The sequence below is a fragment of the Marmota monax genome, unplaced genomic scaffold (genome assembly GCF_021218885.2).
Source record: "Marmota monax isolate L192 unplaced genomic scaffold, Marmota_monax_Labrador192_F-V1.1 WCK01_AAM20220418_F8-fsc00115, whole genome shotgun sequence".
In the NCBI taxonomy this organism is placed as follows: domain Eukaryota; kingdom Metazoa; phylum Chordata; class Mammalia; order Rodentia; family Sciuridae; genus Marmota; species Marmota monax.
Genome location: NW_026694419.1, coordinates 4,123,032 through 4,147,480, shown reverse-complemented (window position 1 = coordinate 4,147,480; position 24,449 = coordinate 4,123,032). Strand labels below are relative to the sequence as shown.

At 35.6% G+C, this 24,449-nt stretch overlaps 1 long non-coding RNA gene across 2 annotated transcripts in view; it reads left to right on the top strand.

Moving 5' to 3' along the window:
* LOC124109548 (uncharacterized) overlaps positions 1–23,321 on the top strand; it is a 38,728-nt gene extending 15,407 nt beyond the window's left edge. For both annotated transcript variants that reach the window (XR_006857005.2, XR_006857007.2), the window contains one exon: positions 21,041–23,321. This is a non-coding gene — a long non-coding RNA (uncharacterized LOC124109548). The remainder of the gene's footprint in view (positions 1–21,040) is intronic.
* The last annotated feature ends 1,128 nt before the right edge of the window (positions 23,322–24,449 follow it).

Genomic DNA, 24,449 nt, shown 5'->3' with positions numbered 1-24,449 from the left:
AAACTAACAATTTATGTTGGGCCAGGTACACATTGAACAGCAGTATGAGTATTTGTATATTATGTATCTCACTTATTAATATAAGATGTTATGAATATTTAACAAAGTGTAAATTTTATTTTCTGATTTTTTTTCATTTCAACATTACCTAGGGAGTTTATGTACCTATTTTATAATCATGCTAACATTCCTCAAAATGTTCCTTGGAAAGTTCTCTTACAGTAGGTTTCAAGAGTCTCCTGCACACTATATTTAGAATTATTGTAGTTTAATAAGGTGTTTGATTTTTGAAAACATGGGGAAACAATTTAGAAACAAAAAATAGATTTTGGAATTGGGGAAAAATCATGACTGAATTTGGACAGTTTCCCAAATTCAAATGCCTCCAAAAGCCAGGTAGGTAATACAAACCGAGTGCCTTGAGCCTTCTGGGGACTATAGTGGCTAGAGAGCTCAGTCCTTGTCTAAAGGTCACTAGAATGCAAGATCAGCATCACCCAACTTTCCAGTCTGGCAGGCTAGGCTGAAAATTGGCATATTTCCCAATTGTCAAATGTTGGCTCAGTTCTTTAAGTACTTGATTTGTAATCGCTGCTTTACAATAATCCCTTTTCATAGAGTTTATACCCTGTACAGGTTCTACTTGAACTTTCCATGCATTCAAATTTCTGTGCAGAGAGTGTTTTTCTCACTAGTTTATTTATAGCATATGACAAAGAGTGAGAGCAGAGTACACAGAAATCATATGGTCTCCCCCAAATGAAATAGCATTTGCTCTCTACCTTAAACTCAAATGATTTTCTTTATAGCATTTATCAACATTTGATACACTGTATCTTTACATATTCATTTATTGTCTTTTTTCCTAACACTATGGCACAAATTCTAGAAGAAATTTTAATTGGTGTTTTTATTTTTTTAGTTCCTAGAACATAAATGGGCAAATAACAGACCATTAAAAGTCTATTGAGTGTGGAATGTGAATATTCCACAGATAACCAACTATAGGTGTGAAGTAACCAAAGAGTTATGCATGCTGGAACTGACTCATCCTGGCTTGTGAGAAATGATTTTATGAATATATTCTCAGCTCTGCATGGAGAAATGTCCCATTGGTTGCTAAGGTCATCATAGTGTGATTAATTTCACCAAGGAAATTAGCAAATGATACAAATATTTTATCATGTACAGCATAACACTGGATACAAAAGTTGTGAAATACTGATCAAAAGAAGCCCTTTCTAATATTTAAAGCTTTCCAGTAAAGGGATGACTTGTCTGACAGGGAGTATTTATCCTGGTGAAAGAGTCACTTTTTTGAGACTACACATGGTAAAACTTTTTCAGGCAGTAGAATTGCTGGATCATAGGATATGGTGCTCTTTGAAAATAACCTGCCCCTCTTCCTGTGGCTACTTTGAAGAATTTTCCGACTGTCAATGGTTTTTCTAAAGTTTTACTCTGCTATTTCTTTTCTTTTTTTTAAATATTTATGTTTTAGTTGTAGTTGGACACAATGTCTTTTATTTATTTATTTATTTTTGTGTGGTGCTAAGGATCGAACCCAGGGCCTCCCACGTGCTAGGCATGCACTTTACCACTGAGCCACAGACCCAGCCCTTAGTGTGGTATTTCTAACTGTGGATTTCTTTCTATTTATACTGCTTAAAATTTATAGACCTTCTTAAATCTATGGTTCAATATCTTTAAAAAGTTCAGAAAATCTTAGCTATTATTCTTTAGATATTTTTCTACCACATTCTTTGTGTTCTGTTCCTGGATTTATTTTTCATTGTTCCATCAAAGTCTCCTGTGTGTCCCATATTTCTATTTCTTTGTTTTCGAATACTTCACACTATTTAGTTTCTTCTAATCTTTCGTCCGGTATTATCATTTTTTACCATGTCTAATCAAGTAGTAAAACTATAGACATTTTTTTCAAAGTTACATTTTTTTTGTTTTTGATTTTGATTTGGCTCTTTTATCAAATCTTCTGTTATTTTTAATAGTTTAAAGTATCCTGTTGAAATATTTAAACTTTAAAAAAATTTATTGAATAAAATAAACATGTTTCATCATGTTAAATTTCATTTATGATAAGATTAGAGTATCCAGTGTCTGTGGATGTTTCTTTCTGCTTTTGTTTCTGTTTGGTTTCACTCACGGTTTCTTGTTTCTTTGTATGCCTGGTAGTGTTTGCATGCTAGACATTGATTTTGAAAAATTATTTGTAAAATTAATTAAGAGTTCTAGAATGAAGGGTATCTTCCTCCAGAGAGGAATTTTGTTTGCTTTTTCTGTGTTACTGGAGGCACTTCCAGTCTGAGGCCATCTTAATCTGAATTCATGCTTTAGTATTTCTCAGAATGTCCTGAGGATGGAAAGGAAGCTAAGTTTATACAAGCATTGGTTTATTTGCTTATTTCTTATAATGAAGGTATAGCTTTTTGGTGTCTCTGTTTAAAACAGTGAATAATTAGTCATTTTTGGTAGGATCAGACTTCAACTTTAATTCTATAGGCTCATGAGATCAAAAAAAGTTCAGCTGAACTTCAGAGCTTTTCCTTTGCATTGTTAGCCCTACCACTTTAGCTCTTGTCTTCTCTCTCAATTTTTCCACTTTCTTGTTAGTGTAAAGGTGCTTTGAAGATTTTATTTTTATTTCATTTAATGTTTTTATATTTCTACATTTGGAAGATTTTTGTGGACTCATTTTCTCCATTACCCTAAGTAAGAGATCAATATTTTGAGAATTTCCCTTAATATATTCTTATCCTTATTTTACCCTTATACTTATAAAGAATAGTTTGCTTGGGTATAGAACTCCTTGTGAAAATAATTTTCCTTAGAGATTTTTACCTTAAGGCATTCTCCCAGGTCTTCTAGACTAAATATTCTTCAGAAGTTTAATTCTGATCTTAGTTTCAGATGTGACCATTTCTTGTCAGTGATTCAGTAAAAATTACTAGAATCATCTCTTTATCCCCAGTATTCTGGATTTCAGATAATGTGCTTTTCCATGTGTTTTACTTCATTTGTTATATGTTAGTCTATCAAGTCTGGAGACTTATGTCTTACAATTGTGGCAGACTTTCTTTTATAATTCTTATCCTTAATTTTCTTCCTCTCTGGCCCTTGATCTCCCATTAATCAGATAATGGACTTTCTGAGATAATTTTCTTTCTCATACTTTGTCTTTCATTATCCACTCTTTTTTTGTTTTAATATATGAGAAACATTTTTATTTAATTTTCCTAGCCTTCTACTGAATTCTAAATTACAACGTATATGTTTTTATTTCCAAGAGTTTTTATTCTTTGTTCATTCTTTTATATAGAGCCCTGCTCCTTTTTGGTGGCTATAATGTTTGTTTTTTTATGTTGATAAGATTTAAGTGTTTATTTAAATGACAGATTTAATGTTCATTTTCTGCATGGATTATCTTCATTTATTTGAGTCCTCCCCTTTTAAAAATTGTGTTCTCTATTCCTCTTGTTAAAAGCAGAGAAGGTTCTTCCAGTTGCTATAAGCCTGGGTAACCAGAGGGAGGTATAGAGGTCTAACCTTTAAGTGCTCAGACTTCTCCTTAAACCCCTTAATTTATGCCTTTCACCATTATCCTTCTTCCTCTCTGCTTTCTGTTCCAAAGTTTACTACCTTGGTTCTCCAAAAAATAAAATTTCAGACCCTTGGAAGGGGATGGGAAGATGAATGAAACAGTCTCTGCATATTTCTGTGTGATAGGGCTGTGGGACTGGGCTCAAAATAAGCTACAATATAGTGTCTGGACTTTTAGCTAAACCCTTTACTCCTACCTTCCACAGAACTTGAGAAAAGGCCTTCTATTAAGGAGAACCTATTCTCTTCTAATTTATATCTTCTCTCCAGGTACTCTTCTGCTTACAGTTTCCTTTACTCTGCTAAGTCAGTTACCATGTCCGATATTTCAAAAATTTGTTGACATGTCTCAGGTGTTATGTTTCCTCCTGCTTTCAATATTTTTGTGGAATTTTTGTAATGTTTTTTAAAAGAAATTTTTAAAAATCTAGTTTAGTTGTTGATAGACCTTTATTTTATTTATTTATATATGGTGCTGAGAATCAAACCCAGTGCCTCACATAATGCCAGGCAAGTGTGCTACTGCTGAGCCACAGCCCCAGCCTGAATTTTGTAATTTTTATGTCTATAAATTTTGGGAAATTTTTAGTCAGTCATAGCAGAAATAAATGCATGCTTCTACCTGTCATACTTAAGAAAGCAGGTGAAATTATAGGTTTCTAAATGCTGAGATCTCCCAAACTTTGTCATGTTCTTTTATAGCCACTTTATGCTTATTTTCAGATCCACATTTCCAATTCAATTTCAGTTCTGCTACTACTACTACTACTACCACCACCAACACCACTAGAAATGATTAAAGGAAAACACTTAAATAGCACTTATTAAATGCCTGCCTTCTTTTAAGCACTTGGCATGTTTTCTCATTTAAGCCTTCACCTTCTGAAATAGTGTAATAGTTATCTATTGCCACAATAATGCTGTGTAATAAACCACTCTAAAACTTAAAATATATATAAAAATTGCAAATTACAAAAGTCATTGTGCTGATCTGAGCCAGGTTCAAAAGACATTGACTGGGTTCCCTCCCTGGTCCACTGACTCGTTGGGTGGGAGTGGGGTCTGTAGGATGCTTTGTGTGACCCATCTGTGTATGGTCCATTTTTCAGAAGGCTGTACTGGTTTTACCACATGGTTATAGCAAGGTTCCAAGGAGAAAGAGTGGAAGCACACAATGCCTCTTGAAGCCCAGCCTCAGGTCACCTAACTCATTTCTTACATATTCTTTTTTTTTCAATGTCTATTTTTATTTATTATCTTGCAAGCATATTATACATAAAGGAGTTAATCTGAATGTCCTATGTACAGAAGTCACAGTTCTTACCCTCTAGAACTTTACATACCACTTGAGACATAGCAAAGTTAGAAACTAAAACTGCTCATGAGAAAAAAAAATGTGACTAATCCTTTAAGTAATTTAATTCAAGACTCCCATTTTAACACTGCATGATTTTCACATATAATATTGTTTTAAAGATTCAATAATATGAAAAAAAGAAAACATAAGAATTCAATTCTATTAGAGAAATGGTGGAATAATAAAGAAAGGAAGATGATGAAAGTGGCAAAAGAATATACTGAATTCACGAAGGTAAAAGGTATATGAACATCTTATTGACATATAAGAGTACATAAATCATTATACAATCTCTTCAAAAGTTACTAAGACAATCCAATATCACAACATTACTTTCCCTAAAATTACAGGATGCTGATTTTTATTTTACACTCATACAACTCTTCATACAAGATAGTGCAAATTTTAACATTTTAACCACAACTGGTAATTCTACTCCCCCTCAAGAATTATAATAGGTACTATTTCACATAATTTAAAAGAGGAAAGCTCTGCTCTATTTATTGAATAGTTTTATATCTCTGATAGCCACTATCTGAGTGATTACACTACTGAAATTTAACTTCTAATGTAGTGTAGGCTTCTTTTATCAATAAAAGTACTTCCTGATCTATTTTCCCTCAGTGACTTATAGCTCTGTAATAACTTGAGTAATATTGCTGCCATTATCTTCTATGCTTTTGTATGCCATTTCTCACATATTCTATTGGAAAAAACAAGTCAAAACACGAGCCCAAGTTCAAGGGGGTGGGGGAAAGACTGCTTCTTAATAAGAAATTCTACAAAGTCAATGTACTAAGTATAGGAGTAAAGAACTAGGGCCACTTTTTACATTTCTCCCCAGGATGGGTATTATTTTTAAGATAAGGAGACATTAAGATAAGAAGACATGACTTCAAGGTCATGAACTAATGAAATTGTGGCAGTCCAGTGTCAGCATGTGTTCTTCACTCCTTAGCTGTATCTTTTCCCTCTCTCAATTCAGATATCAAATCAGTTCAAAGAGTGATAGAGGAAAGGCAGAAGATGGTAAAAATGTTTTGAAGTTACTCTACAGAAAGAATAAAAAGATCCACACAAAGAAGGAAAAACCGTGTCACTACCAAAAGATGACACTAACAATCCTACTCCCTTTGTGAAACCAGGCTTGGTCTGCATGTAGCCTGTGCATGTCTGAAAGAGAAGTTCTACTATTGAAGGTGGTTGACTTACTGGAGGCTGCAGCTTGTGGGAACCCGTCTCATCACTTTAACTGGAAGGAGGCCACAGTATAGAAAGAATTTGCTTACATGGATAAGATCTTGGTGGTATGAAAAGCTAAGAAAAGGGCGTTTGCAATTTCTTCTACCAGCTGTAATAATAGCTTTAAATTCTGCAGCTTGGATGAATAAGTTGGTTTGATACTTAGTTTTTATAAGATGTGCACATGATATAATGAGTGAACATAAGAGAGATTCTCAAATGTGTTATGTGGTTCGTATTCTTTATATTTAACATTTTTCCAAAATTCTACTTTCATTATAGTCTGTAATAGCATCTTCCTTGAACCCTCACTTCCCAATTTTTCTACCTTCATTTCTTTACAGCAGCCATAGTAATCTGACAAAATGCATATATGATCATAGTACTCTTTTTGCTTAAACATCTTCAGAAATCTCTGTATGTTCAGAAAATATTATTTCACTATTATTTTGAATATTCATTCTTGGCATTATTAGTGAATTGGAACTTTCATATATTTATTGATCATTTATTTTGTTACTTATGATATTTAGTATTTCTTCAATAAAATGGCTATTCAAAGCCTGCCTATTATTGTATGAGGCTATTCATATTCATGTTCAGTGAGAAACTTCAGAACCTTAAGGATTTTTACCAGATGGCTTCTTTTTATCTTCCTTATAGTTTTCCATTCTTTCTCTTCCAGATAATTACCTTGCAAAATTCCAAATGCCTCATACACTCACAGGTCTTTCTGCCTTTGCTCACCTGATGTTTTTATAAGAAATATCTTAACCCAGTACATTTTTGCTCTCTCCCTGCTCCTTCCCCTCATCCCTTCTCCTTCCATCCTTCATTCCTTACTCTCTCTCTTCCTCCTTCTCTTCCTTTCTTTATTTCTTTTTCTTCCAGTCTTTCTTTATTTTTCTTTCTCTTTCATGTTTGTCAATTTGAGAACTGGGAAGAGAGAGCAATGCTACAATTGGAAAGACATGTGACTAGTGTCAGCCAAAGTGGGAACAAAATGACATGTCATTTCTGTACTAAGGGCAGAGAAAAGATTGTATGACCTTTTGGTCTTCTCTCATACCTCATAGCTGAAAAGGTTGCAGATTCCAATTGGAAAATCTATAACTTGGTAGGATGCTCCCTCAGTTTGGATCCCTATTTGACTTTGAAACAAATTCCTCCACCATTCCTGCGATAAACTTTTAATATGAATAAAAAGTCAATTTTCTTGTATTAAGTTACTGAGATTTGGGGAATGATGTAGTGCCACATCATAACCTAAACTATCATAAAATATTATGTCACTATTATTTTGAATATCCATTCTTGGCATTATTAGTGAATTGGAACTTACATATATTTACTGAGCATTTATTTTGTTACTTATGATATTTAGTATTTCTTCAATAAAATGGCTATTCAAAGGCTGCCTATTTTTGTTTGAGACTATTCATATTGATTTAAGTTATATTAAACCTTTATACCATTGATGATAAAATAATATTTCCAATTTATTAGTTGCCTTTTAATTTTTTGATATATCTCAATACTCAAATGTTTTAAAATAATCTATAAGTGTTAAAAATATTTTGGTTTTCTCATTTTTATAATAAAATGATAGAATGATGTTTCTGTTTTTTTTAAATTTCCTCTTTTTAAAGCATGAAATTCTGCAGTCTATTTTGATTTGTCTGTTTTTGATTGTTTTCTTTTTAATTTTTTGTTTTTTCTAATATACATAACAGCAGGATACATTTTGATTCATTTTACAAAAATGGACCACAAGTTTTCATCTCTCTAGCTGTACATGATGTAGAGTCACACCTTTTGTGCAATCATGCATGTACCTAGGGTAATGACATCCATCTCATTCCACCATCATTCCCACTTCCATGCCCCCTCCCCTCACCTCACTCCCCTCTGCTCAATCCAAAGTTCCTCCATTCTTCCCTTGCCCATCCCACCTCCTCGCATTATGGGATCAGCATCCATATATCAGAAAAAAAAATTGGCCTTTGGTTTTTAGGGATTGGCTTATTTCACTTAGCATGATATTCTCCAACTGTATCCATTTTACCTGCAAATGCCAGAATTTTATTCTCTTTTAATGGTGAGTAGTATTCCATTGTGTATATATACCACAGTTTCTTTATTTATTCATCTATTGAAAAGCATCTAGGTTGGTTCCACAGTTTGGCTATCGTGAATGGAGCTGCTATAAACATTGATGTGGCTGCATCACTGAAGTATGCTGATTTTAAGTCCTTTGGATATAGACAGAGGAGTGGGATAGTTGGGTCAAATGGTGATTCCATTCCAAGTTTTTAAAGGGATCTCCATACTGCTTTCCAGAGTGGTTGCACCAATTTGCAATCCCATATTGTGATTTAACTTGGTGCATGCTGTTTAATAGGGACATAGTAATGAATATGTTCATCTTAAAATTTAACTTGACTCCTCCTCCTAATTAAAAGACAGTTTTAGTGGTGTATTTCTGAATTATTTTTTAATCTGCCTTCTTGGGATATTATTCCACTTGGTTAAGTGAAATAATCTAATAATTTACAATTGTGGAGACTTTCATTATGCTTTGACATAAATGGTACAGTTAGTGAAAATTTCTCACTATGTTTTCAGTTACATGGTACAGGTTCTAATATTTATACTAGGATGTAGTAATGTTCAGTTCTTTCACCAACACATGTAGATGCTCCTCCTTTGCCACAAAGGTCTGATAAGGACCACAAGATCTAAAGAGTCTACAAGACAGATTTTACACATTGTAATCAGAAGTGTGTCTGAGTGGTGATGTCTATGTGTGAATGGAGGGGAAAAAACAGAGAAACAGAGATGCAGGGGGTGGGTTTACTTACCAAATCAATAGTCTTCTGCTTTAATAGAAGGTATTTCTCTTTTGTAAGATAGATCATCCATCCTGCTTTTCCCAAACTCACCTTGAAAGAATTTTTAGTGCTTCTGGGTTGTAATGGTTCTGGAAAGAAGGCATATGGGTCTACCTAGTATCAACAACAAAGAAAGCTGGTAAGAGCAGCCATATTATCAGTTTTCTGTATCTGTAGAAAATACCAAATCCTACAGTGCTAGCTCAAAATCCTTCTAACCATTTGAATTTCCCAGGAAAGCATGGTTGAAACTATACTGGGAATTGGTCAATTGGTTTAATATAAAACCTTTAAGGACAAATTCTTTATGCTTTAAAGATAGGTCTTCTGAATATTGACAGGGTAACATTTCTAAACTTCTCAAGACTTAGAACATTTCTTTAAATAATCTATTTGCATTTCTTTAAATTACATGTTTGAAGATTATTGATTGATTATTTAATGTATGCTAGATATAGTTCCATTGTGATAGTGACTTATAACAGTAATACCCTTGTTGGTATGTCATTTTGGAAATATTTGAGTGAACAAAATACCAAATATTTCTGCCCTTATGGAGCTTCTATTCTAGAAGCTATAAAACATAATAAATAACCCAGTTACATGATGTATAAGACGGCTATGTGTACTATGAAGAAAAGTAAATATATGTACAGGATCTGGAGAATACCTAGAGCATGAGAAGCTTCTATGGTACAGTGCTATGTGAGCAAAGAGAGACCCTTCTGGATAAATGGAGCAAAAAAAAATGTGAGAACATTTTGCATTAAGAAGAGGTATGATTCTGGAATTAACTGAAGGTAGAGACATCGGCATTTGCTAACAGATTGGATAGAGGATTTAGAACAGTAAATGCAAAGGCTCTGAGGTAAAGAGTTTCATCATTCCAGGAATACCAGGAAATCCACTGAAGCTGAAGCCAAAGGATAATCAGGATAAGAACGACAGGAGAGGAGGTCAGACAGGCAATGATGGGGCAAGATGTGCAGGGCTTCATAGGCAATTGTAAAGATTTGAAATCTAAAGTGGAAAACCGTCTATTTAAGGTTGTAAGTTTACAATTAAAAAGGTTTATTCTGGCTGTCTTGTTGAGAACAGGCTGGAGTGTGTTAAGGGTGAAAGTAGGAAAACCAGTTTGGAGAATGTTGTAATAATCCCGGTGAGAGAATTTAGTACTTAGTCCAGGATGCTAACAATGAGGGTGTTAGGGAGAGGTTAGATCCTATATGTAATTTGAAGGTACAGTCATCAGTATTTTTTAACAGATTGGATGTAGCATATGAAGAAAAGAGACACATCAAGGAGAAACTTAAGGTGTTGCGTCTGAGCAGCTACCTAGATGGTAATTCCATTAAGTGAGATGAGGAAGGGAAACAGCAGTTAGAAGAGAATCTCTGCTATGGGGCTGTTAATCTAAAGTGCAGTTGTCATGTTAAATCCTTACATATGTGGATATGGAGTTCAGGGGAGAATAGTAAGTTGCAGACATAAACCCATGACTGGGTGATATTGAAGGTAATGAATCTCTATGGAATCACCTTTGCCAGTGAAGGTAATTAGAGGAAAGTTGCAGTGAGGCATCTGGGTATTGAAAGGTTTGGAAGAAGAGGAAGGGCTAGCAAAAGCAGCAGAGGAGGAGAGTCAATGGGGGAGGGAGAAAATCAGGAGCAAGTCTTGAAAGCCAATTAAGATTCATTTCCACTGCAGCTAGCTGGTGGAACGAAGTGAAAACTGAGAATATGTGAGTCGTTTTAACAACCTGGAGGTCATTGGAGGTTTTATCTATGCAAGGTTCAGTGGAGGGGCAAAGGCAGGAGAAAGAGGAATAGCGGTGTACAAGGGCAGAATCTGAAGGGAGAGATGGGTCCAGAGAGTTGAAGGTGTGTGTTCTTTTTAAAAAACTTAATATGTAAGAAATAACAGCATAGTTGTATGGTAATGGATATGACCCAGAGCAGAGAGGGAACTGAAGTTTCAAGGGAAAGAAGGGACATTTGAAGAGCTGTTTCCTTGGGTAGGCTAGGTTGAAGGCATCCTTGTGATTAATTGGGGGTTGGCTTTAGATGAGAATGTGGGCAGTTTGTCGGTAATAACAGGAAAACAGATCATGTGAGGAAGTTGTTACTGCATATATAATGATGGGAACCCGTGAGGGTGTCTTCTGATGTTTCATTATTTTTTTTTTCCTACAAAGTAGGAAGCACATTTGTCAGCCAAGTGTGACAATAAGCAGATAGAAGAGGCTTGAAGGAAGGAGGAGAGAAACATTCCAGAAAAGAATCATCTAGGAGAATGGATGAGGAATGTGGGATGGGCGTGCAGGAGAGGTGTCCTCATGGCTTGGGGAAGCTGGGCACTCCATGACTAGTCAAAATCACTGCAGTTCTACCCTTAGACTCTCCCTCCTTGCCCCAGTTTCCTGGGAAGTCTAACCAGGATTACTCCCTCACTAAATCGTTTTTTTTTTTTTTTTTTGTGGGGCTGGGGATTGAACCCAGGGCCTTATGAAGGCTAAGCAACCACTTTACCAGCTGAGCTACATCCCCAGCCCCAAACTGTTCTTGTTGTACTTTTGTGATTCACTTAGTATTCTTGTTGCTAATAGTTTGTACTTTGTAACTTAGTCCTTTAACATATTAATAATTAATGTCGACCATTGAAGCAATGTTCAACTAACCTTGCATTTTATAACCAGATTTAAAAGAAGGAACTGTGTTTCTGAATCAAGTTTGTGGATGGGAATTATGGAAACAAGGTTATAAATTAGTCTAGCTATGTGATGAAGAGAGTAATATCTGAACTCGGGCCATGAAAACTTTTAGTCTGGATAGTTTTATGAATGGGCAAGGAGGATATAGATTTTATGAATGTAGAGGAAATGTATCCTTTAGCAGTTCTGTTTGTAGATAGATAGGGAGGACATCAGAGGGCAAAGGGACCCCTGAAAAGAGAAGCATATTCTTATATATCTCCTTAGCCCAAAATACCATCTTATGGCTATTTCAGAAAAGGCTGTACCAGATGAGAAAAGCTATGTGCATTTTCTATGCCCAGCTAGTCTGAATCCCAAAATCACCATTGACAGATTTTGACTCCAAGCAGAAATTCTTACAGTAAGTAGAGAGTCTTTATTAATATTCCATAATATGCCAAATTAAACAAATATCATTAATAGCTAAGAATGACTTTTTTTAGTGTAACAAAGTGTGAAACAGATAAGAAAAGTGAAGAAAAAACAAAAGAACTATACACTCAAAATTAGAAGTTCTTAAAAAAAATAATTAGAAATCCCGAGTTTTAATCAGAGCTGAGCCTATGATGGAAACCTTAAACAAATCCTATAATATGAGCCCCTAGACTTCTTATTTGAATATGCAGGCTTGAGCCACATGTTTTCAAAGGGCTGTTCTAGTACTAACAAATAATTCTATGAAGTATTTATCACTTATTAAAATAGAATGAGAAAATATGTTGATGTTTATCCTAATGTGCTTTATTCTCCATTGCTAAAGAAAATGGATCTTTAGTTATTTATAATAAAATTAATACATTTTAATAAGCAACAGACAACTGAAAAAGAAGAAAAAAACCACATTTAATTTCATCTCTCACAAAAAATGTTTTGATGTACTTAAAACTATTGCATAACACTTATTATTGGAAATGGAATATTTTTATTTTATTTTAATTAGATTTTTGCTGTTGGGAAGCTAGAAATAAAAATATTAATTTCTTAACTGAATATCTTTGCTGAACTCTTATTTTAAATTATTTGTAGTCAATATATTTTTTCTTCCTGCAGAAAACTATTTTATCAGCAAATAAAAATTATTTTATAAATTCTGATCTTTTTAGTTAACTATACTCCGTATTCATAGGAAGCAATTTTCAGCAAAATTTTTGCCTAAAATAATAATAATAATAATAATAGAAAAATTCTCCCTGCTAGTTCAACCTTTCAAAACTCTTATTAAAGTTTTTATAAAGAAGTTCAGAAAATTTTAATGTAGATGTTCTATAGATTTTGGCTATTTATGATGATTACAGAGTTTCCTTTGGTTTATTAGGGAGAAATTATACTATCAAGCCTTCAAGCACTGAGCCATTTTTATATTCTGAGGTTGAGCATAAGTTGGTCATGTAACAGAATTTCAGTAAAGGACTGGATTACAAATGTTTAATTTTTTTACCAATTTTGGTTGAGGTAGGTCTGTGGTTTTATTATTTTTAGGCTATTCTGGTTGGGTTTTTTTGTTTGTTTTAGGGTTATATTAACTTTATGTAAAATAGTGTGAATATTTTCTCCTTCCTGTGAACTTGTAAAAAAAAATCATACTTAAAATCTGGATGAATTCTCAGGTAATATTGTGTGTGTGTATATAATCTTTTATTTATATACATATATGTATGTTTTATGTATAACATATATCACATATATTTTTGATATGTACATATCTTATGTATATATATAGTGTGTGTAGCTTTTCAGTGTTTCACTCTTGATTTGTCTTTAGACAATTTGATTCTATTTATTTATTAATTATTGTTTTACAGTAGAATGCATTATGACATATGATACATAAATGGATCACAACTTCTCATTCCTCTGGCTGTACATGGTGCAGAGTCAGTTCAGTAGTGTAATTATACATGTATAGGGTAATAATGTCAGTCTCATTCTACAGTCCTTCCCATCCCCACAGCCCCATTCTTCCCCAGACTCTCTCTATACAAACCAAAATTCCTTCATTCTTCCTCCCTCACCCCACTATGGATCAGCATCCAGCATCTACTTATCAAAGAAAACATTCAGCCTTTGGTTTTTTGGGATTGGCTTATTTCACTTAGCATGATATTCTCTAGTTCCATCCATTTTCCTACAAATGCCATAATTTCATTCTTCTTTAAGGCTGAGAAATATTCCATTGTGTGCATGTACCACATTTTCTTTATCCATTCTTCTGTTGAAGGGCATCTAGGTTGGTTCCATAGTTTAGCTATTGTGAATTGAGCTGCTATAAACATTGATGTGGCTGCATTACTGTAGTATGATGATTTTAAGTCCTTTGGGTATAGATGGAGGAATGGGATAGTTGGGTCAAATGGTGGTTCCATTCCAAGTTTTCTGAGATATCTCAGTATTATTTTCCATAGTGATTACAGCAATTTGCAGTCCTACCAGCAATGCATATGTGTACCTTTTCCCCCACATCCTCACCAACACTTATTATTGCTTGTTTTCTTGATAATTGCCATTATGACTAGAGTGAGATCAAATCTTAGAGTAGTTCTGATTTGCATTTCTTTAATTTCTAGAGATGAGAACACTTTTCCACGTTTGTTGACCGACAATTTGATTCTTCTTTTTCTAGGAAATGATTCTTTCAAGCAGATTTTCAAATTTATAAGCACAAAATTAGGAACTTTACATATAGTAAATAATTTACCTGGGAACTTGAATGGGAATTCCTTATAAATAATATTCTGTATTATTTTATAGGTTTAGAATACCCTTGAAACTATAGTTTCTCTAAATTTTTCTTCTTTTCCAGGAAGTAAACATTTTTGCAAAGAATGTGCAAAATCTGTGTTTCACATGCTGTGCTTTCTTCCATATTTTTTAAACTTTTTTTTTTTTTGCTTAAACTTACCTTAAGACAAAGACTGTGAAAAACAAATTTTGTTCCCCAAATAGCATAGAATGATTTTCATGGTTCCTCACTTTCTCTTTGGCTGCCATTTTGATTCATTCTTAAAAATGAATTATAAATTCAGTTATGCTGCACCTCAGGCAGGTAGGAAAAGAGCTCTTGTCATGGGAAACTTTATTTTTGCTTTTATTTTCTGTTCATTTGGGCAGGGGAAGAAATGTACCACATTACAATTGTAGAATGCCGTGTGAGTTCCACAGTATGTAAATTGGTGAGGGAAAGGACAGTGTTGTGTGTTATGTCTTGCACTGATGTGGGGAGGAGTACCCCTTTTTTTGTGGATTATTCACCTTTTTAGGTAGATAAGTGAGAGAGAGCTTGGAAAACAGTTTCAGGGCTTTTAGATTGATGGCCTATATTTCCTCCCTGTATTTTGCACAATCACCTTTGCATTTGTGAAAATTGCTCAGCTTTGCTCCTAGAGTATAAAGATATTGGGAGGATTCCTTCCCTACTGCCATATGGAGGAAAAATATTTCATTTTTGAAAATAGTGGAATATTGAACAAACAATAACAATATACTGAGGAGTGGCTACTCATTTTCTGGGTGTTTGTTTATCTTGGGGCTGGGACAGTCTAGGACAGAGCTCATCTTTCCCAAGGCTGCCTGTTCTTCTAGCCTTATTCCCCAATTATTCACTCAGTGAGAGTTGGCAATATTTTCTTTACTTACTTCCCTGAAAATGGCACATTTTCAGGAAAGGAAGTTGCATTTCAACTTTTGATGTTTTTTTCTTCACACTGATTCAAATTTACTGTATTTGGTAGTACTTCCTGCCAAAACTTTGTAATATGTCTTGGCAATATTTACTAGTTTCAGAACTGATAAACATTTCTGATTTTTGCTTCTTTTTGGCTATCTCTTTTTGAATTGCATCTCAGTTTCTATGAGGAGGATTTTATGTTTCTCATAAGAAATGACCCATTTTTTTTCTGTCCTATTAACACAAATGAGCCAAACTATATAGGATGTTGGATTATTTGAACAACGAAACAGCTAACATCTCATGTAGCCATTTTCACCAAAATGTGTTCCTCAGTTCCAATTCATGTTGACCGGAATTGCAAAAGAAAAGGTTTCCATGGTCAAATGCTAGTAAATGAAACTATTAAACATGATTTTTTTTCTTCAGGACTTTTCAGCATCAAAAGAGCATTGTAACTCTGCAAGACAGACATGAAGTGCAGTGTACTCTAGAACTTATTTAGATTTAGTATCTTTATTTATTTATTTTTTTAGAAAGTATCACAAAGGAAAAATAAATTAGTAGAACAGACTCTGGAAAATACTATTTGTGTTACTCAGTTTTACATGGCTGTGACCAAAATATCCAACAAGAACAACATAGAGGAGGGAAAATTTATTTTGGTTCAGATTTAGTTCTTGGTAGGCCAACTCCATTACTCTGGGCCCAAGCTGCAGCACATCATGGTGGGAGGGCATTGTGGAGGAGTAATGCTCCATTCATGGCAGCCAGGAAGCAAAGTGGTCAGGGAATGGGCCACAGGGAAGATGAACCCTTCCAGAGCATAGCCCTCCATGACCTATCTCTTCCAGACAGGACCCACCTGCCTGCTGTTACCATCCAGTTAGTCCATTTGAACTGGGCTAGAGTGATTAGGCTACAGCTCTCTCAATTCAATCCTTTCCACCTCTGAACACTCTTACATCAACCTAGGATCTTTTGAGGGTCACTTCATATACCAACCACATCACTGATATAAAAGCAACATTTCTTAGTTGTAGGTGAAGCAGTTTAAAAGGCAGGACAAGTTTTCTAATGTTAGCCTTGCAAACTCAATCTTAAAAGTGTCTCTCCCTCTCTTCCTCTCTCCTTTTCTGTCTCTTCATTTATGCATCACAGGCTTAGTCCACTATGCAGGAAAGCCATCCATGCAGAAAAGACTTGCTCACACAGTATGCAAAACAGAATATCTTGCTTGAATTATCATTTCTTATATGTTTGAAAATGATAGTTGATATGAGGGAAATAGTATTTTTATCTCCCACCTATAAGAATGTTATGAGAACTGAATAAAGAATGCAGGTAAAGTGCAATAAAAGTCCCATTGCCCTACATTAAAACCTATAGAATGATACCTAAAGCATGCTATTGTAACACACAGTTATTTTTAGATTCATTGTGATGTACATTACAAGTTCACAGTATTTTCAATTTTGTGCTATTATGTAATTTTTAAGAAGAAAAAAATTGTGTATTTATAATAATATTGTTTTATTCATTTGCTTTCTGAAATGTTTTCTTCGGTGGGAGAAAGAAGGAAAAAGTGTTAGTAATCTGTTAGAATTTTTCTGGTAATGGACTCTCTCTGTTATTATTTGGCACATTCATTGATGTGAACAGGTCTCCTGAAGTTCATGTGTTAGAAACTTAATCTCCAATGCAATAGTTTTGAGGGGTGGGATCTTTAAGAAGACATTAAACCAGGAGGGCTGTGCTCTTGTGAATGGATTAATGCCATTTTCTTGGGAGTTTGATTGTCATAGTCAGAGTGGGTTCCCTAGAAAAAGATGAGCCCCCTTCTCTCATATGCAAGAGTGCTTTCTTGATCTTTTCCCCTCTGACATAGGATGATACAGGAAGAATTTCCTCACCGGATGCCACAGTCTTGATATTAGACTTTGCAGCCTTCAGAACTATAAGAAACAAATTTCAAAGAATTGAAATTTGTTTCTTATGGAAGATTCTGTTGAAGAGTCCAAAGAGAACACTGTACGGAAAATCTGAGTCTTCTTAAGAGATTACTTAGGTGGCTGTGACCAGAGTGCTGTCAGAAAGATGAACAGTATAAGGCAACTCTGGTGAGGTCTGAGAAATGAGGAACAGGTGTTGGAAACTAGTAAAGACCATCCTTGCTATAAAGCAGCAAAGAACTTGGATATATTGTGTGCATGCACCAAGACTTTATGGAAAGCAGAATTTAAGAGCAATGAACTAGATTACCTGATGGAAGAAGTTTCTAAGCAGAAGGTTAAAGGAGCTACTGGCTTCTTTTAACTGCATACAGTAAAATGAGAGAAAAGAGAGATGCTTTAAAGACAAAATTAATAACTCAAAGGGAAACGGAATGTAAAAATTTGGAAAATTCATAGCCTGCCTATGTAAAGAATGAAGAAAACAAAAAGGGAGCAAGGACACAGCCAAGTGATGCTTTGATAAAGGGATTAGCATGGCTAGAAGGGAGCCAGGTGCTGTTCATCAAGATAATGGAAGAATGACCCTGAAGGCATTTCAGAGATTCTCAAGCTGCCCTTCCTATCACAGGCCCAGAGCTCTAGGACAGAATAGTTTGGGAGGATGGGCCTTGGGTGCCTTCCATGGGCTTGCTGCCCAGCTCCAGTGCCTCGGGATTCTGCTCTGTATTTTGTTTTTCAGTGCAGCTTGCCCGCCTCAGTTTTGGCAAAAGTGGCCTCAAGTGCACCCTGGGCAACCTTTTTGGAGGGCACAGGTGGTAAGCCTTGGTGGTGTCCGTGTGGTGCTCATTCTGCAGGCATGCAGAGCACAAGAACTGTGGGCACATGGCTTCTTTCACCTCCACTTCGAAGGATTTCACAGACAGTTTGGGAGCCAAGCAGAGACTTCTTGCTACAGGGACATAGCATGGACTTAATAGGATATATTCCTCACACTTGTTCTCGATGTTTTGGAATTCAAAAGAATGGAGTTACCTGCTTAAATGCAGGTATTCCAACTGGAGCTCTGGGATGATGCTGCTGAGGTCTGTTTGGAAGCTAGCAAGTGAGCCAGAGCCAGGTCTGGGGACTCTGACCTTGCTGTTAAAGCTAACTCCACGGAAAGCCGTTAGATGGTGACCTGAGTGACTGGACTATTGAATCCATCTCGTTTTTTAATTCCAGAGGCATACCAAGCAAACAACCCTACAGTCTTAAAGGTGGTGTCTGACACTTTAAATGATTGATTCATTTCAAAGTTGAAGGCCATGTGGTCACTGATTTCTAGAGAGCCAAGTCTTGGTGGAAGGACCCTCATCATAAGGCACAGACATACAAAGTAAGGGACACAGATGTATTTCTCAGAATCCAGAAAAGTCTTCATGTCTTATAGGAAAACTTAATTAGAGGGACAGGTGAGAATCATAGGAGGAATCACTTGGGGGTTTGGATTTTGGCTAGTGTTAAGTCCCTCCTGTCTCTCTTTGCTTTCACTTCTTTTGCCACCATTACCCTTGTGTCTTCGAACAAGCTTTTAGTGAATGCAAGGCATGGTGACATTTCCTCAACAACAGTGGTGGGCAAGAAGGGACAGGACTATGGAAAGGAAGTCAAAGAGTTATAACCCAGAAAGGTGCTATCCTTTGACTATTTACCTTAAGTCTGCAACTTAGGGCTACCCAGATGCATCTAAATATATCAGTGTTTGTGCCTCTCCCCAAATCATTACTAACAGGATCTCTGTGTGGGAGGCCCAGGTACTTTATAAAGCTCCTTGGGTCATTATTCTAAGCAGCTGGGATTGAACTCTAGTGTTGTCTATCAACCTAATCTCCCTCCGTCCTCCTCATCTTGCTCCTCTACCCTTTCTCTTCCTCCTCCTTCTTCAATCCAGTAGGAGACATAATATGAACCATGTCCCTAAGGTTTTGCTCATACTGCTCAGTAGAGCTTTCCAAGGAGAACGGAGCCCCAGGTAATATAACCTTGTGAGACAGATAATCCTTCTTCTCTCTTTGTTGTGTTTGCCCATAACATGGCCTGGACTACACAGAGAACAAAGTGTAAGAAGATACCCTTGTATAAATACCCATGGCCTCAGAGGTGAAGGGCAATGTATTTTTTTCATATGACTTTGTTTGACAATTTCTGAGCATGCTCAGATTCTGAAAGTTGATTCTATAAACCTAAGGTAATGATTTTGTTTTCCTATATTTCCTTCTGAACTTTTCTTCTTAAAGTACAAAAAATCAAAATTTATTTCAATCAAATAAACAGGAAGAGATAATAAATGTGGCTTATTTTCTTTATGGTGTCCCCAAGGATACCATGTGGGAAAAAGAAGCATAAAGAATTTGGGGAAGAATGGAATGATGGGCAGAAGTTCATGGTCTTTTTTTAAAAATATTTATTTATTTTTTTAAATTGCATTGCCATTCTTAATACACCATTATATCATAATTTATCATATCTCTGATTATATATAAGGAATGTTGACACCAAATTCACACCTTCATACATGTATTTTGTATAATGATGAGGGTCTCCTTTCACCATCCATGCTATTCCCCTTCTCCCTCCCTATCCTTCCCACCTCTATTCCCTATCTAGAGGTAATCTTCCTCCCTTGCTCTCCCTCCCAACCCCATTTTGAGTCACCCCCCTTATATCAGAGAAGACATTCGGCATTTGTTTTTTGGGGATTGTCTAACTTCACTTAGCATAATCTTCTCTAATGCCATCCATTTCCCTGCAAATGCCATGATCTTATTCTTTTTTATTGCTGAGTAATATTCCATTGTGTATAAATGCCACATTTTTTAATCCATTCATCCACTGAAGGACATCTAGGTTGGCTCCACAGTTTAGCTATTGTGAATTTTGCTGCTATAAACATTGATGTGGCTGTGAGAGTTCATGATCTTGAATGTTCTGTATATCATCAGCTGAAAAAACTTGAAAAAGAACCCTGATAATAGCAGGAATGTTTGATGCTTCCAAGAATTTTGTCAGATGAGAATTTTCGGGTCCATTCCATATTTCAGAAAACAGGGCTCTCACTTCATTCTCTGTTATCTCTGATAGAAATAATAAGCCATCCCATCTCAGTGGGAAGAAAAGAAAACGTAAGGAAGAGTCAAGAACCAACCAACACTCATTCTTTTATGAGAAATAGGAAAGAGTGATGGAGAAATAAATTCTTTTACCAAAGAAACCTTCAAGTGAGAAAGCAATTCTGTTTGCTTTGAGCTAACAAAGAACAAATTGGTCTAAATAATAAAGTTCTTGAGACAACATATTGGTTATAGTAATGAAAAATGCTATTAGTATCTTTCTTGTTCTTAATGCCACATTTGTTAGTAGTTAGGCATGTTGGAAGTTTTATACTGTTTGGGAATCTCAGAATATTTTTCCAGTTTCTCTTTTGCTTTCTAGAATTTTGTTCATTTTTTAAAATTTTGTGCTTTTAAAAATTATGTGTAATATGTTTTTAACTAATGTTGCCTCTTCTGATTGTTTTGCCAGGTTGTTTTCGATCACATCCTCTATGACTGTGGCAATCAATATGAGTCAGAGTTCATACAATCCCTCTTATCCTCCTCATCACCGTCATCATCATCACTATCATCAGGATGAAATCATGACTACTATATCTTAAAAAATCAAGACTTCCATATTCTATAGAAAATTTCAATGTAAATAATAGCTTTTTATTTGTTAGTTTATTTTTTTGGATTACTAATATAAAAACCATATTTTATTCAGCCACCAGAGGGAGCTCCCAAATCTATGGATTCTAAAAGAAAATAAGGCTGAAATACATTTGGAAAAGTTATATTATGGTTGACAATCAAACATTCAATCAGCTGAAACTCATGGTGTTATTGGCTCATCTGACAGGTCTTCTGTACATTGAGTGCCTAAAATCCTGCCCTTCTATATTGCCACATTATTTTAATGCAGTTCTTAAATAATAGTCTTCTTCTTCTTCTTCTTCTTCTTCTTCTTCTTCTTCTTCTTCTTCTTCTTCTTCTTCTTCTTCTTCTTCTTTTTTTAGTTTTGGATAGTATTGACTAACTTCCTTGTTTTGAATGTATAATTATATGTTATATGTCTCCTACTACTTCTCTTTTTGGTCCCAAATTTTCTTAAATTGTACCTTTACATTGTCAAACTTACAGTACTTTACCGTAAATTTAGTGCTTACTGTGTATCACGCCTTCTCCTTCCTTATTCCTTTGTTTGGATTCTTACTGACTAGATTTCATTGTCAAATTTTATTTTTTATTTATTTTTATTTATTTACTTATTTATTTATTTACCAGGGGTTGAACCCAGGTGCACTTGACCACTGAGCCACGTCCTCAGCCCTTCCTACTTTAGTTTTTTTTTTTTTTTTATTTTGAGACAGGGCCTCCTTAAGTTGCTAAGGTTGGCCTTGAAGCTGCTGGGATTCCAGGTGTGTGCCACCACATCCAGCTAATAGCTAATTATTATTATTATTATTATTATTACTATTATTGTTTTTTAGTTTGTTTTTTTAAAGAAACGTTGTGATCTGGAATCCTTGACGTTTTCACTTTTGGGGATGACTGCTTGTTGCCTCACCTCTGTTTGACAATGAAGCTAGTTATGATATTGTCAGGTCATGTTTCCTCTCCCTCATTTATGATTTGATTTTATTCCAAGAAGAATGGGGTGTTTCAATTTTTTTTTTCTACAAATACTATGTGGGTGTGGGATGGGGAAGGAAATTATCCAACTATTTCCTGAAGGCAGAGCAAGTTCCTACAGACCTGACTCTCCCATTACGATGGGTCCTGGATCTCCCAGAACAAGCCTCCTTTCGGATGCCAAGCATCTTAAAAGTGAGCCTCTCAGCTACATTTCCTTGGAGCTTGCCAGGACTTTCCTCTCCTAGCTTCATTGAAATATAATTGGTATATTAAAAAAGATGCACATTTTATAATTCGGGCATATGCATACATCTGTGACACTATCACCACAATCAAGGAAATACACATATCCATCATCTCTGAAAGTTTACTAGACCCCCAGCACCCCTCCCCACCAGATACACACACGTGTGTGTATGTGTGTGTGTGTGTGTGTTTGTGAGTGTGAAGAATGCTTATCTTAGTGGGACAATTCCTGGGAGGGACAGTGCCTAAAAGAATTTTGCGTTTACTTATTGCCTTTGTACTCTACTTTAAAGTGTCCCAAAGTTTTCTCACACAGACATGTAATAAACCCCATTTTGTAGCTGTGGAAATTGATGAGCACAGAGGTTAAGCAAAGTACCCAAGGCCATGGTGCAGATGAGTGAGAGAACTGGGAGAGGATCCAGGACTCTGAACTGCTGGGTTGACATACCATCTTCCACGGCTTCACAGTGCTGTGATCTGGCCTACTTCTACCCATCACACTCAGTCAGAATCAGCTATTCTAATTCCCATTTTTTATTTGAAATCAATGGTATTTCACCACAGTTACTAGAATATTGTCTCAACAGAAAACTGAATTATAAATAATGAATAGAGGTGAAATAGATTCCTTTAAAGTCAGTGTTGATCTATTCATTCTTCTTCACTTTCTTTAACCTCTTATTTTCTCCAGGCTACTTATAAACATATCCAGGTTGCTAACAAGAAGTTTTAATAAAGATACTGCCTGAATATCAATATTTTGGACAAATAAAAAAGATATTCTATTTGATGTTGGTATAAATGTATTTTAACAAGATATTTATTTCTCTGTTGATAATTAAAAAGCTATTTATAAATAAAGTAAATAAATAAAATCATCATTTTTATTTGTATTATTCCACAAAGTATAGCAATTTTCTAACAAATACAAATATGTATTTAATAGGATGATGGATTCATGTTTTTTGTTGTTGTTGTTTTGTTTTGTTTTTGGTACTGGAGATCAAACTCAGGGGTGCTTTGCCATAAGCTACATTCCCAGTTCTTTTTCTTTTTCAGGAGGCTGAGATAAGAGGATTACAAGTTGGAGGGTCTCAGCATTTTAGCTAGATCCTCAACAACTTGAAACTGTCTCAAAACAAAAAATAAAATGGATTCTAGTTGTTGATGAGTCAAATGAGCTCACTTCCCTTCCTACTGAAGAAATTTAAGTAATGATCTGGTCTCCCAGACACAAAGGGAAGTCAGCAAGCTTCCTACACTGCTGTGATTGACTCCTGGGCTATTGCTGTTTTAATCTGGTTTTTCAAGGCTATGACCAAAAGACCTGACCATCATAATTATAGAAGAAGAATAATTTATTTGAGGGCTCACAGTTTCAGAGGTCTCAGACCATAAACAGCAGACTCCATTCCTCCGGGCTCAAGGTGAGGCAGAACATCATGGTGGTTGAGTGTGGCACATGGAAGTAGCTCATGTGATGATCAGAAAGCAGAGAGAGATCTCCACTTGCAGATACAGATATATATCCCAAAGCCATGCCCCTAATGACCCACCTCCTCTAGCCACTCTCCATCTGCCTTCAGTTACTACTCGATGAATCCCATCAGGTGATTAATTCACTGATTGGGTTAAGGCTCTCATAACCCAATCATTTCTCCTCCAAACCTTCTTGCATTGTCTCACACAGGAGCTTTTGGGGTTCACCTCACATCAAACTGTAACACTGCTTTCCCAGATGCAGTCACAAATGTCAAGGAATGTACCAGAGTAGGGCCCTTGATGCTGTGGCTACCCTAGAAGCATGGGACATCCCAAGCTCTACCCCTGCCTCCCACTCCATCTATTAGTCTACTGGTCCTCCACTGTCCAGCTACCCTTCCTAAGAAAGTCACAGGACTGGTTTGGTACAGGGTCCCTCATCACACACATTCTGTCCCCTGCACTAATAAGGACCAGGACTGCTGCCTCCTCAGCCTACCACAAGGGGCAGACACTGACTGATAAAG